Source organism: Arachis stenosperma, chromosome 7 (genome assembly GCF_014773155.1).
Source record: "Arachis stenosperma cultivar V10309 chromosome 7, arast.V10309.gnm1.PFL2, whole genome shotgun sequence".
Lineage (NCBI taxonomy): Eukaryota > Viridiplantae > Streptophyta > Magnoliopsida > Fabales > Fabaceae > Arachis > Arachis stenosperma.
Window position 1 is genome coordinate 82,880,757 of NC_080383.1, and position 10,393 is coordinate 82,891,149.

The 10,393-nt window shown below is 36.4% G+C and overlaps 1 non-coding gene across 1 annotated transcript; it reads right to left on the minus strand.

Moving 5' to 3' along the window:
* Positions 1-8,753: 8,753 nt before the first annotated feature.
* Positions 8,754-8,861, minus strand: LOC130942576 (small nucleolar RNA R71). The gene has a single exon (XR_009071143.1). It is a non-coding gene; the product is annotated as a small nucleolar RNA R71 (small nucleolar RNA).
* Positions 8,862-10,393: the final 1,532 nt, after the last annotated feature.

The following is a 10,393-nucleotide window of genomic DNA, read 5'->3' on the forward strand; positions in this document are numbered from 1 at the left end:
AAATGTGAAAAAAGTTGATAAAATCCTCTAAATTAGGCACAAGATAAACCCTAAAAATGGGGTTTATTAACCTCCCACACTTAAACCAAGCATGTCCTCATGCTAGAATCAAGAAAGAATCAAAGGATACCAACATTTATTCAATGCAAACTAATTAGATGCAACCTATCTACATGCAATCTATCTAAATGAATGCATCCACTTGGTCAAAATAAATCAACTTTCAAGAAAGCATATGTATACATGAGGGCTAAAGGTATCAACAACCAAGTCATACCACAATTGAAATGAGTTATTAAAATATTTTACAAACATGCAAGAAAAGTGATAATTCTAGGTAAAAACATGTAATTGAGCAATTGAACCCTCACCGGATGTGTATCCGCTCTAGTCACTCAAGTGTATAGGGTTGATTCACTCAATTCTCTCCTAATCATGCTTTCCAAGATTTGTTTTTCATCTAACAATTTACAATTATTTCATTCATACATACAAATATCATGAGGACTTTTCATAAGGTTGTAATGGGGCTAGGGTCAAGGTAAAATTGTATATGGTTAAGTGGACTAGAATTTGAATCTTTGATAAACTTAAGCTTCCCACCTAACCTATATAACAACCTATAAAATTCTGAACAAACTTAACTACTCATTCTTCACTTTTTCACACACTCATGCATCTTCCTTTTAATCACCACACATATGCATTGATTTTTATCAAACTTTACTTTGGGGGCATTTTGTCCCCTTCTTATTGCTTTTCTTTTTCTTTCTTTTTCTATTTTTTTATTTTGTATATATATATATATATATATTTTCTTTTTTCAATAAAGTATATACAAAAGTATCAATGCATATGGTTTTACATTTAATGCATGATATTGTACCCAATTCTCAATATTTTCAATAGAAATACAAAACACTCTTTCATCCCAACCAATGTTCCTAAATTTCTCATCACTTGAATGATACACATACTCACTCTAAGCTAATCAAAGATCCAAATTGAGGATATTTATTTTTTAAGGCTTGTAATGTGCTAAATTAAAGAACAAAGTGGGTTAATTGTAGGCTCAAAGTTGGCTAACAATGGTTGATGAAAGGTAATATTTGGGCAAGTGAGCCAAATGAAATAATGGCCTCAATCATATAAATGCATGTATACACAAAATAATGGACATAAAGACTTAAACAAATCAAAGATTACCATTATAGAAAGAGAATAATCACACACAAGAATGGAAATAAGTGGTTATAAGATGTAACCACGCAATTAGGCTCAAATCTCACATGCTTGTGTTCTTAGCTCAAAACATGTTCCACAATGTATAACTCAAGCAAGTTCAATGAAAAAATTTCACTCAAATCAATTGGGATGCCCTATAGAATAAATCCTTGAAAAATATCATGATTTTGACTAAGCTTATTATATATATATATATATATATATATATATATATATATATATATGAAAATCAAGAAAATGCAACTAAAAATCCTAAAAGACCTAAAAACATGAAATACAAAAGTGTTGGGATTAGAAATTTGTCACCCAAAAATATCGACTAGTCGGACGACCTCCCCACACTTAAAATTTTGCACCATCCTCGGTGCATTCAAAGATGAGCAAGGGAGGTACGGCGACTACAGGGTTGCCACCTTCAGCTGGTGGATCAACCGGCTGCTCCATGATCTTCTCCCACTTCTATTTTCGCTTATGATGAGTTATCCTGAAATTAGAAGGCAGGATAGTGAGAAAAGTAAATACAAAGGAAAGGAAGCATACAATGTTGGAATGAGATAAATCACTAGAATTGAGTGAGTAAATTAGTGTGACATTGATGCAAAATAGGTGTGTGAGTTCTAACTTACGCGCGGTGTAGAACACACGCACACTAGTGGACATACGGTAGAGAACATGGTTGCTTATGCAATGTAGTAAAAGAGACTAGAGGTGAAAAGTCAATCACATAGCACGCATGGTCTATTTAGCTTGAAAATTTCAAAAGGTGTCCCTAGATGAGCTTCCAATCCAATTTTACAAAAGAAACATTGTGCCAACATGACAAGTGTCAAATATGTGTAGAGCACATAAGTAAGCAATTAATGGTCAATCATGTCATTAAGGCATAAGCATAACATATGGATGCATATGATCAAGAAACACAATGCATTGAGATAAATGCACAACATCCATCAAGAAATTGCCTAATCAAGGGAAAAGAATTCCAATCACATGTTGGCTAGCTACAACATGCAATTCAAAAGAATTAGAATGCTTGAAAGGCAATGTCATATACTTGGTATTCAAAAACATTACGCATTAGGGACTCAAAACCAACTAGCAAATTGTAACCTCAACAAAGAATCCAACAATGAATAACAAGAATGATTATGCTAAAATAGCATCAAGTTAATAAGCAGCAGTAAACAGCAACAATATTAATAATCCAACACTTATAATGAAAAACAGAAAACTAAATATAATCGAACTAATGAAAAACAGAAAACTAAATATAATCGAACTAACTAATTATCTAACTAAAAGAAATGGTGTTAGATGATGATTGGTAGTGTTGGATGATGATTGAAGAAGGGAAAGAGAGGACGAGAAGGGAAAAGAAAGGAAGAAATGGAAAGAATAGAAGAAAATAGGGTGGGTGGAACACGGCAGTCCACGCGTATGTGTAACAACCCTAATTTTCGAGTACGTGAGATCTTTTCTAAAGATACGGAGAACTCCGGAGGATCGGTAAAAGGAGAACCTTTGATATATCATCAAGTATCTCAATCCTCATTGTCATTATGTCATCTTTAAGCTAGAACCTTTTCCGAGTCAAGCTCGATAACGCAGTCACGAAGAACATAGTTTTTGAACGGTATTGGTTAGGAGTTTTGATCCGATTTTTCGTAAATAGTCTCAGTTTGACGAACCGGACTCAATTCATGAGAGAAGAGAGATAATAGGGTAATATCATCATTATATGAGTATTAGAAGCTTCTTGAATGATATTATAAGGTTACCTGGTCAGTTTTAGTTAAAAACAGAAAATCGGTTTAACCGGGTTCACAGTTTACTGGTGCAGCTTAGCACCAGCACTCTCTGATGACTTTAGCAATGCTAAGGCCTCATCATACATGTTCTATTCTTATAATAAATATGTTACTAGTGTCATTTATGCTAGTAGCTCAGAAAATAATTTTTAGAGATGTTTTTACAAGTGTTCCGATACATCTAGTTTTAGTAGTTATACACCTGAGATATTTTAATATTATTTTAATCCACCTCCAAGCCAACCAATCACAACTCACCCTACACCCCCAAAACCCCCAAGGCTGCCTCATTTGCTCATTGTGGCCGAAAATCACCAAGAGAAAAAGGAGAGAAAGTTCTTGGTTCATAAATCTTCAAAGCTTAATTTCTTCTGAACTAAAACTCAAATCAAAACTCCGATTTCACCAAAATGATCCTCTCTTCTTCCTCTACATAACCATGTGACTTATCAAGGCTGGAAATAAGGTGAGATGGCTGTCTCCCTCCCTCTTCAATTCGGTTTTCAAGGAAAACCATGTAAACATGTGTTTTCTTGATGTTTTTCCTTAGGAATCATGCTTAACTTGACTTGAGGGCCAAGAAACGTGAATTTCCAGCAAGTCTAAGGAGGAAAAAGTGCTTAAGGACCACCTGAAAGAGTAACCGGATTTGAAGTAGCAAATCAAGGTAGGGTTTGACGAATTTAATCTTGATTGATTGTGTTTGAGTTGTGTAATTATGATATGGTTTGGCTGTGCTTGAAATTGATTGTTTATATGAGTGATTCTTGTTGAAAGTTTGTTGAAAATTTGATGAAATTTGATGATATTTAAGCTATGAATGTTGTTCTTGAGGGCTGCTGGAAAACAAAACCCTAGGCCTTAAATTGGGGTTCAATTTGTGTTAAAATCATGTAGAAAAGATGGGGTTTTAGTGGCTGGGAATTTATTTTGAATTTTGGTAAAAATCGGTTGCTGAAAAGACTGAAAAACGGGTAAAAACAGAGAAAGAATTTGAAGAATATATGAAGAACATGAAGAACACTTTGAGTGTGGTGAAGAACATTGAAGAACACCTTTTAGATCTTAGAAAGGGCAAGGAAGTAATTATTTTGGTGTTTAAGGGGTTATTTGGTAATTTCTGAAAGTTAGGGTGGTTAAAGTAGAGATATTAAAAGTTACCGGGGTAAAAAGTGAATTTTAAAGGTTAAAGGTTAAAGTGAGTTAATTTTTGAAAATTTAATAATAAAATAATAAATAATAATAAAATATTAAATAATAATATTTAATTAAAAATAATATTTTAATAAAAATAATAAAATAATGCAGAAAAGGCAGTTTTCTGTAAAAGCTTTAGAAAGACAACTTTAAGTGCAGAATCTCATAATTACCTTCATAAAACACTTAGGGAGTGGTAATAACATGTTAGTGAGGAAAAGATAAAGAAAAGATAAAGGTTGAAGAAAAGATAAAAGTCAAAGAAAATGTCTGTAAAGTTTTAATGACAGAAAACAGACAGAGATTAGTGAACGAACTAGGGCAACATAGTTAGTCCTTGAGTTGCGACTAGGGTTAAGTATTATATGAAAAGTTAAACTGTTTCAGTATAGACTTAATGAACCTATACTTGGGACAGGCTAACTATTCATACCGAAATTTACATAAGATTTAAATACATACGTTAAGCAGAGAAAAGAGTAACTAGAGCAGAGTAAAAAGATACAGAGAACAGAGTAAAGAGATAATGAGAAAAGAGTAATATAACAAAAAGAATAGAGGAGAAGAGTATAAGAATAAAGAGTTAAGCCTTGTGGCACGATGTTCTGTTTTATGTTCATCTGCTGCTTTTCCATTGGCCCTAGAGGTCCTGTAGGCCCAAGTTCACCTACAGTGAGTTGTTATTCCTGTAGGCCGAAGTTCACCTACAGTGAATATCAATTGTGCATCTCAGGGTGTTGCTCCTGTAGGCCGAAGTTCACCTACAGAGAGTTATGATACCTGTAAGCCGAAGTTCACTTACAGGGGTGATGAGCGGATAATTTGTATGCTTTTTGGCATTGTTTTTAGTATGTTTTTGCTAGTTTTAGTTGAGTTTTTATTATATTTTTATTAGTTTTTAGTTAAAATTCACTTTTCTGGACTTTACTATGAGTTTGTGTGTTTTTCTGTGATTTCAGGTATTTTCTGGCTGAAATTGAGGGACCTGAGCAAAAATCTGATTCAGAGACTGAAAAGGACTGCAGATGCTGTTGGATTCTGACCTCCCTGCACTCGAAGTGGATTTTCTGGAGCTACAGAAGCCCAATTGGCGCGCTCTCAACGGCGTTGGAAAGTAGACATCCTGGGCTTTCCAGCAATATATAATAGTCCATACTTTGCCCAAGATTTGATGGCCCAAACCGGCGTTCAAAGTCACCCTCAGAATTCCCAGCGTTAAACGCCCAAACTGGCATAAGAATGGGAGTTAAACGCCCAAACTGGCACTAAAACGGGAGTTAAACGCCAAGAAGAGTCTCTACACGAAAATTACTTCATTGCTCAGCCCAAGCACACACCAAGTGGGCCCGGAAGTGGATTTTTATGTCATTTACTCATTTCTGTACACCCTAGGCTACTAGTTTTCTATAAGTAGGACCTTTTACTATTGTATTTTCATCTTGGTTCTTCTGGTTCCCTCTTTGGGGCCGAAACCAATGATCACACTGTTCTTATGTATTTTCAACGGTGGAGTTTCTACACACCATAGATTAAGGTGTGGAGCTCTGCTGTACCTCGAGTATTAATGCAATTACTATTGTTCTTCCATTCAATTCCGCTTGTTCTTTGTCCAAGATATCACTTGTTCTTCAACATGATGAAGGTGATGATTGACGCCCATCACCATTCTCACCCATGAACAAGGTGACTGACAACCATTCTTGTTCTACAAGCATCCGAGGCTTAGTGAATATCTCTTGGATTCTTCGGAGTCTTCGTGGAATAGGCAGGACCTGATGGCGGCATTCAAGAGAATCCGGAAGGTCTAAACCTTGTCTGTGGTATTCTGAGTAGGATTCAATGATTGAATGACTGTGACGTGCTTCAAACCTGTAACCTACTGGGCGTTAGTGACAGACGCAAAAGAGTTATTCTATTCCGGTAGGGGAGGGAACCAAACCGGTGATTGGCAGCACTGTGACAGAGTGTGTGCATTAGCTTTCACTGCGCGGATGGGAGGTAGCTGCTGACAACAGTGAAACCCTACACGAGCTTGCCATGGAAAGGAGTAAGAAGGATTGGATGAAGACAGTAGGAAAGCAGAGAGATGGAAGGGAAGGCATCTTCATATGCTTGTCTGAAGCTCTTACACCAATGATATACATAAGTATCTCTATCTTTATCTTTATGTATTTTCGTTTATCACTATACCCATTTGAGTCTGCCTGACTGAGATTTACAAGATGACCATAGCTTGCTTCATACCACCAATCTCCGTGGGATCGACCCTTACTCACGTAAGGTATTACTTGGACGACCCAGTGCACTTGCTGGTTAGTTGTGCGAAATTGTAGTGATCACAATTTCGTGCACCAAGTTTTTGGCGCCGTTGCCGGGGATTGTTCTTGTGTATGGACAACTGACGGTTCATCTTGTTGCTTAGATTAGGTATTTTTCTTCAGAGTTCTTAAGAATGAATTCTAGTGTTTCAAGGTGATGTTCTTATCATCACCAAAGCTGATTGATTCTCATCAATTTAGCTCTTGAATGCAATGTCTTGCTGAAGCTTAGCTAGCTATGTCTAATTCCTTTAGACTAAAGCTTTAGACTAACATTGCATGATTCCTGGAATTCTCATTAAGAATTTTGATACCTTTATTTTCCTTTTCACCTAATTTTCGAAAAAACCAAAAAAAAAATTTACAAAATCATAAAATCCAAAAATATTTCTTGTTTGAGTATAGAGTCTCATTCTAAGTTTGGTGTCAATTGCATGTTTCTGTTTTTCTTGCATTTTTTTTTGAATGTATGCATGTGTCTTCATTAATCTTCAAGTTGTTCTTGATGATTTCCTTGTTTTGATCTTTGAATTCTATTGACTTGAGTGTTTTGTTGTTTCTCATGTGCATTATCATCTTGTTAGTGTCAGTAGTATACAAACTGCTAAGTTTGGTGTCTTGCATGCATTTGATTTTAGTTGCATTTTAATTATTCCTTATTATTAAAAATCCAAAAATATTTTTAATTTGTGTCTTTTCAAGTCAATAATACAGAGAATTGAAGATTCAGAACATACTGCAGAGGAATCACACAGAAAAAGCTGGGCATTCAAAAATGCCCAGTGAAGAAGACAGACTGGCATTTAAACGCCAGCCAGGGTGCCTGGCTGGGCGTTTAACGCCCAAAAGGGTATAGTTTTGGGCGTTAAACGCCAGAATGTGCACCATTCTGGGCGTTTAACGCCAGGATGGCAAAGGGGGAAGATTTTGTTTTCAAAATCAATTTTTTTCAAGTTTTCAAAGTTTTTCAAAATCAAATCTTTTTCAAATCATATCTTTTCAATCAAATGTTTTCAAAATCAATTTATTTCCTTTTTCAAAGATACTTACTAACAATTAATGATTTGATTGAACATTTTTTGCCTTTTCTGTTTAGGAAGGTTTTATGTTTGAATCATATCTTTTCTTATTAGGCAAGTCATTAATTTTTAAAATCATATCTTTTCAAATTGTTTTCAAATCATATCTTTTAAAATTGTTTTCAAATCATATCTTTTAAAAAAATTGTTTTCAAATCATATCTTCTCAATCACATCTTTTTAAAACCATAACTTTTCAATCAAATCTTTTTAATCACATCTTTTTCAAAATAGTTTTCAATCAAATCTTTTAACTTCTAATTTCAAAATCTTTTTCAAAAATCACTTGATTTCTTTTCCACTCTTATTTTCGAAAATCAATTAAGTGTTTTTCAAAATGTTTTCAAAATCTTTTACTTAATTTTCGAAAATTACTTTCCTCCTTCTCACATCCTTCTATTTTTGGACTAACACTATCCCTTAATGCAAAATTCGAACTTCATCTTCTTTGATAAGTTCGAATTTTTTACCTCTGTCTTCCATTTTTCTTCCTCTGACACTTCAAGGAATCTCTATACTGTGACATAGAGGATTCCATATTTTCTTGTTCTCTTCTCTTTCATATGAGCAGGAGCAGAGACAAAAGCATTCTTGTTGAAGCTGACCCTGAACCCGAGAGGACCTTAAAGAGAAAGCTAAGAGAAGCCAAAGCACAACTCTCTTTAGAGGACCTGACCAAATTCTTCAAAGAAGAAGAAGACATGGCAGCCGAAAACAACAATAATGCAAACAATGCAAGGAAGGTGCTGGGTGACTTTACTGCACCTACTCCTGATTTTTATGGGAGAAGCATCTCTATCCCTGCCATTGGAGCAAACAACTTTGAGCTTAAGCCTCAATTAGTTTCTCTAATGCAACAGAATTGCAAGTTCCATGGACTTCCAATGGAAGATCCTCATCAGTTTTTAGCTGAATTCTTGCAAATCTGTGACACAGTCAAGACTAATGGGGTTGACCCTGAGGTCTATAGACTGATGCTATTCCCTTTTGCTGTAAGAGACAGAGCTAGAATATGGTTGGATTCTCAACCTAAAGAAAGCCTGGACTCTTGGGAAAAGCTAGTCAGTGCCTTCTTGGCAAAGTTCTTTCCACCACAAAGATGGAGTAAGCTTAGAGTGGAAGTCCAAACCTTCAGACAGAAGGATGGAGAATCCCTCTATGAAGCTTGGGAAAGATACAAACAATTAATCAGAAGATGTCCCTCAGACATGCTTTCTGAATGGAGCATCATAGGTATTTTCTATGATGGTCTCTCTGAACTATCTAAGATGTCCTTGGATAGCTCTGCTGGAGGATCTCTTCATCTGAAGAAGACGCCTGCAGAAGCTCAAGAATTAATTGAAATGGTTGCAAATAACCAATTCATGTACACTTCTGAAAGGAATCCTGTGAACAATGGGACTAGTCAGAAGAAAGGAGTTCTTGAGATTGACACTCTGAATGCCATTTTGGCTCAGAATAAAATATTGACTCAACAAGTCAATTTGATTTCTCAAAGTCTGTCTGGAATGCAAAATGCACCAAGCAGTACTAAGGATGCTTCATCTGAGGAAGAAGCTTATGATCCTGAGAACCCTTCAATGGAAGAGGTGAATTACCTAGGAGAACCCTATGGTAACACCTATAATTCTTCATGGAGAAATCACCCAAATCTCTCATGGAAGAATCAAGAGAGACCTCAACAAGGTTTCAATAATAATAATGGTGGAAGAAACAGGTTTAGCAATAGCAAGCCTTTTCCATCATCTTCTCAGCAACAGACAGAGAGCTCTAAGCAGAATACCTCTGACTTGGCAACCATGGTCTCTGATCTAATCAAAACCACTCAAAGTTTCATGACTGAAACTAGATCCTCCATTAGGAATTTGGAAGGACAAGTGGGTCAGCTGAGCAAGAAAATTACTGAACTTCCCCCAAGCACTCTCCCAAGTAACACTGAAGAAAATCCAAAAGGAGAGTGCAAAGCCATAAATATGGCCGAATTCTGGGAGGAAGAAGAGGCAGTGAATGCCACTGAGGAAGGCCTCACTGGACGTCCACTGGCCTCCAATGAGTTCCCTAATGAGGAACCTTGGGAATCTGAGGCTCATACTGAGACCATAGAGATTCCCTTGGACTTACTACTGCCTTTCATGAGCTCTGATGAGTATTCTTCCTCTGAAGAGGATGAGTATGTCACTGAGGAGCAAGTTGCTAAATACCTTGGAGCAATCATGAAGCTAAATGACAAGTTATTTGGAAATGAGACTTGGGAGGATGAACCCCCTTTGCTCACCAAAGAACTGGATAACTTGTCTAGGCAACAATTGCCTCAAAAGAGGCAGGATCCTGGGAAGTTTTCTATACCTTGTACCATAGGCACCATGACCTTCAAGAAGGCCTTGTGTGACTTAGGGTCAAGTGTGAACCTCATGCCCCTCTCTGTAATGGAGAAATTAGGGATCTTTGAGGTGCAAGCTGCAAAAATCTCACTAGAGATGGCAGACAATTCAAGAAAACAAGCCTATGGACTTGTAGAGGATGTTCTGGTTAAGGTTGAAGACCATTACATTCCTACTGATTTCATAGTCCTAGAGACTGGGAAGTGCATGGATGAATCCATCATCCTTGGCAGACCCTTCCTAGCCACAGCAAAGACTGTGATTGATGTTGATAAAGGAGAGTTGATCATTCAAGTGAATGAAGAATCCTTGGTGTTTAAGGCCCAAGGATATCCCTCTATCATCATGGAGAGGAAGCATGAAGA